Raw genomic sequence first — 5,331 nt, 5'->3', positions numbered from 1 at the left:
GCAACTGCACCACCCACAAACGCAGGGCTCTCCAGAGAGTGGTGCGGTCGGCCCAATGCATCACCGCGGGCAAACTACCTGCCCTCCAGGACACCTACAGCACCCGATGTCACAGGAAGTCCAAAAAGATCATCAAGGACAACAACCAACTGAGCCACGGCCTGTTCACCCCGCTATCATCCAGAAGGCGAGGTCAGTACAGGTGCATCAAAGCTGGGACCGAGAGACTGCTTCTATCTCAAGGCCATCAGACTGTTAAATAGCCATCACTAGCCGGCTTCCACTTGGTTACGCAACCCTGCACCTTAGAGGCTGCTGCCCTATATACATAGACTATATACATCACCGGCCACTTTCATAATGGAACACTATAGTCACTTTAATAATGTTTAAATAATGTTAACAAACTGCTTTACTCATGACATATGTATATACTGTATTCTATTCTACTGTATTTTAGTCAATGCCACTCTGACATTGCTTGATCTAATATTTATATATTTATTAATTCCTTTATTTTACTTTTAGATGTGTGTATTGCTGTGATTGTTTTTAGATACAACTGCACTGTTACATATTACTGCACAGTTGGAGCTAGGACACAAGCATTTCGCTACACCCGCAATAACATTTGCTAAATACCACACCTGTCACCACACCTGTCAAATTTTGTCTGAGGTTGCAAAAATAACCAAGGGGGGGCGGGGCTTACCGAAGGGTCAAATTGACCAGTCCTTTATCAACATTTGGTTGTTCTTGTATTTCCACAACATTTCTTTAATAATAAACAAAACGATGGTTGGGTTAAGATCCTACTAATAGGTGTTGCCATTTTTTTGTGAAGGTCACAACTGTAGGCATGTGCAATGGTAGAATTGAAGGCTACAGTTGAAGTCGGAAGTTTACATACACTTTAGACAAATACATTTAAACTCATTTTTTTTCACAATTCCTGACATTTAATCCGAGTAAAAATTCCCTGTCTTAGGTCAGTTAGGATCACCACTAAATTTTAAGAATGTGAAATGTCAGAATAATGGAAGAGAGAATGATTTATTTCAGCTTTTAATTCTTTCATCACATTCCCAGTGGGTCAGAAGTTTACATACACTCAATTAGTATTTGGTAGTATTGCCATTAAATTGTTTAACTTGGGTCAAACGTTTCGGGTAGCCTTCCACAAGCTTCCCATAATAAGTTGGGTGAATTTTGGCCAATTCCTCCTGACAGAGCTGGTGTAACTGAGTCAGGTTTGTAGGCCTCCTTGCTCCACATGCCTTTTCAGTTCTGCCCACAAATGTTCTATGGGATTGGGGTCAGGGCTTTGTGATGACCACTCCAATACTTTGACTTTGTTGTCCTTAAGCCATTTTGCCACAACTTTGGAAGTATGCTTGGGGTCATTGTCCATTTTGAAGACCCATTTGCGACCAAGCTTTAACTTCCTGACTGATGTCTTGAGATGTTGCTTCAATATATCCACATAATTTTGCTGCCTCATGATGCCATCTATTTTGTGAAGTGCACCAGTCCCTCCTGCAGCAAAGCACCCCCACAACATGATGCTGCCACCCCCGTGCTTCACAGTTGGGATGGGGTTCTTCGGCTTGCAAGCCTCCCCCTTTTTCCTCCAAACATAACGATGGCCAATGGTCATTATCGCCAAACAGTTCTCTTTTTGTTTCATCAGACCAGAGGACATTTCTCCAAAAAGTACGATCTTTGTCCCCATGTGCAGTTGCAAACCGTAGTCTGGACTTTTACTGGCAGTTTTGGAGCAGTGGCTTCTTTCTTGCTGAGCGGCCTTTCAGGTTATGTCGATATAGGACTCGTTTTACTGTGGATATAGATACTTTTGTACCTGTTTCCTCCAGCATCTTCACAAGGTCCTTTGCTGTTGTTCTGGGATTGATTTGCACTTTTTGCACCAAAGTACATTCATCTCTAGGAGACAGAACACGTCTCCTTCCTGAGCGGTATGATGGTTGCGTGGTCCCATAGTGTTTATACTTGCGTACTATTGTTTGTACAGATGAATGTGGTACCTTCAGGTGTTGGGAAATTGCTCCCAAGGATGAACAAAACTTGTGGAGGTCTACAATTGTTTTTCTGAGGTCTTGGCTGATTTCTTTTGATTTTCCGATGATGTCAACAAAGAGGCACTGAGTTTGAAGGTAGGCCTTGAAATACATCCACAGGTACACCTCCAATTGACTCAACTTATGTCAATTAGCCTATCAGAAGCTTCTAAAGCCATGACATAATTTTCTGGAATTTTCCAAGCTGTGTAAAGGCACAGTCAACTTAGTGTATGTAAACTTCTGACCCACTGGAATTGTGATACAGTGAATGATAAGTGAAATAATCTGTCTGTAAACAATTGTTGGAAAAATTACTTGTGTCATGCACAAAGTAGATGTCCTAACCGACTTGCCAAAACTATAGTTTGTTAACAAGAAATTTGTGGAGTGGTTGAAAAAACGAGTTTCAATGACTCCAACCTAAGTGTATGTAAACTTCCGACTGCTGAACAATTAATCAAATGGCCACCTGGACTACTACATTGACTGATACTCGCTGTTTATCTATGCATAGTCACTTCACCCCAACCTACATACAAACTACGCCGACTAACCTGTCACCCCGCACATTGACTCGGTACCGGTGCCCCCTGTATATAGCCTCGTTATTGTTATTGTTATTGTGTTACTTTTTATTATTACTTTAGTTATTTTAGTCTACTATTAAATATTTTTTTAACTCTTCTTGAACTGCACTGTTGGCTAAGGGCTTGTAAGTAAACATTTCACGGTAAAGCATACACTTGTTGTATTCGGCGCATGTGACAAACAAATTATCAACCAGTCTCTGGCAAGGTGTTGCACAATACTTGCTTAAGTGGTGTTACAACACACTGTCATGTTTCAGAACATCTCGGGATGATGTGTTTCCAGCAAAGTTAAGGTTTCATCTCCTTCAAGTTGGTGGCAGCTCAGTTGCCACTAGTTTTGGTGCTACAAAGCACTTCATTTTAACAGTGTAGAATATACGGAGAGAACGGTTCAGAATATTAGGGATCAATGAAAGAAAGCCATGTAAGTACACTCATATTCGTCACCTATTCAGCAACAATTGGTAGATTAAAAAATTATCTGATCTTGTATATTATTTAGGGTTAGGAAAGTATTTATGAATAATAGAAAGACAGGTTTGAAGAGCCTTTATGCACTAAATATATTGGTGAATCAAAAATACAGTGGTTTGATTCATCCTGAAAGTTGCCATATTCAATTGTTCAATCCATGAAATATTGGAAGGTGAGAAAAGTGTACAATAGGGGTGGAACAGTAGTCCTATAAATCTACACTAATAATCCTCACTAATTATGGAACTGTGATGATAACGGTCCAGACGTCGTGAACCGTGTGCCAGGTTCCAGGTTTTTTTTAATCCCCGGTAGGTTTGGTGCTGTACTTTCATTTGTGCATGTCTACAGAAGCCTATAGTGAAGGGTCTCTAAATGTCATCACTAAAAAGGTTATAAGTCCAGCATTTAATAAACGTCCCTGTGGAAAATGTGATGTGTTGATATGCTTCAGTTTGCTGCCATATGACTTGTTTCACATTGGTCTCCACTGATCATAAGGTAAAATAGATCTAAAACAATTGTCATTTATATTTACAATCCCCTCATCCAAACGGCTTACTCATTTTCTTAGCTCTTATCAATAGCTCTTATCAATTTGTAAATGACAGGAGAATGGTGTTATTTCTATTGGAAAACATAAAGTAGGTGTTGTTCCATTTGGAACCGACAGGATGCTTGACCTTGTTCATTGTTTTATCACTCGTAAAGGTGGTGGAATTACGAGAGAATTAAGTCAAAGTCAGAATATGGCATATCTGTAGACATACCTCCGCCACAACTTCATTTCGAATGAATAGCATGCTATTGGCATTTTATTAGGATCCCCATTAGCGGTTGCAAAAGCAGCAGCTACTCTTCCTGGGGTCCACACAAAACAAGAAACGTGACATAATACAGAACATTGATAGACAAGAACAGCTCAAGGACATCACACAGCCTACATATCAATACATACACACAAAATATTGAGGTCAATAGGGGAGAGGCGTTGTGCGGTGAGGTGTTGCTTTATCTGAATCTTGAATTTGTTCTGGACCTGGGGACTGTGAAAAGACCCCTGGTGGCATGTCTGGTGGGGTAAGTGTGTGTGTGTCAGAGCTAAGTGTAAGTTGACTATGCAAACAATTTGGAATTTTCAACACATTCATGTTTCTTATAAAAGAAGAAGTGATGCAGTTAGTCTCTCCTCAACTTTCAGCCAAGAAAGACTGGCATGCATAGTATATTAGCCCTCTGATTACAATGAAGAGCAAGACGTGCCACTCTGTTCTGGGCCAGCTGCAGTGTAACTAGATCTTTCTTTATGTGCTTAGGGTCGGAATTCCCTCCTATAAGCTAGGTGTATTAAGCTATAGGCTAGGTGTATTAAGCTATAGGCTAGGTGTATTAAGCTATAGGCTAGGTGTATTAAGCTATAGGCTAGGTGTATTAAGCTATAAGCTAGGTGTATTAAGCTATATGCTAGGTGTATTAAGCTATAAGCTAGGTGTATTAAGCTATAGGCTAGGTGTATTAAGCTATAAGCTAGGTGTATTAAGCTATAGGCTAGGTGTATTAAGCTATAGGCTAGGTGTATTAAGCTATAAGCTAGGTGTATTAAGCTATAGGCTATGTGTATTAAGCTATAAGCTAGGTGTATTAAGCTATAGGCTAGGTGTATTAAGCTATAGGCTATGTGTATTAAGCTATAGGCTAGGTGTATTAAGCACACTATATGACCAAAAGTATGTGGATACCTGCTTGTCAACAAGCTCATTCCAAAATCATGGGCATTAATATGGAGTTGGTCCCCCGTTTGCTGCTATAACAGCCTCCACTCTTCTGGGAAGGCTTTCCACTAGATGTTGGAACATTGCTGCAGGGACTTGCTTCAATTCAGCCACAAGAGCATTAGTGAGGTCGGGCACTGATGTTGAACGATTAGGCCTGGCTCGCAGTCGGTGTTCAAATTCATCCCAAAGGTGCTCGATGCGGTTGAGGTCAGGGTTCTGTGCAGGCCAGTCAAGTTCTTCCACACCAATCTCGACAAACCATTTTTGTATGGACCTCGCTTTGTGCACGGGGGCATTGTCATACTGAAACAGGAAAGGGCCTTCCCCAAACTGTTGCCACAAAGTTGGAAGCACAGAATCGTATAGAATGTCATTGTATGCTGTAGCATTAAGATTTCCCTTCACTGGAAC

The sequence above is a fragment of the Salvelinus namaycush genome, chromosome 14 (assembly GCF_016432855.1).
Source record: "Salvelinus namaycush isolate Seneca chromosome 14, SaNama_1.0, whole genome shotgun sequence".
NCBI lineage: Eukaryota > Metazoa > Chordata > Actinopteri > Salmoniformes > Salmonidae > Salvelinus > Salvelinus namaycush.
The sequence above is the reverse complement of the archived record's forward strand: the minus strand, read 5'-3'. Positions refer to the sequence as shown.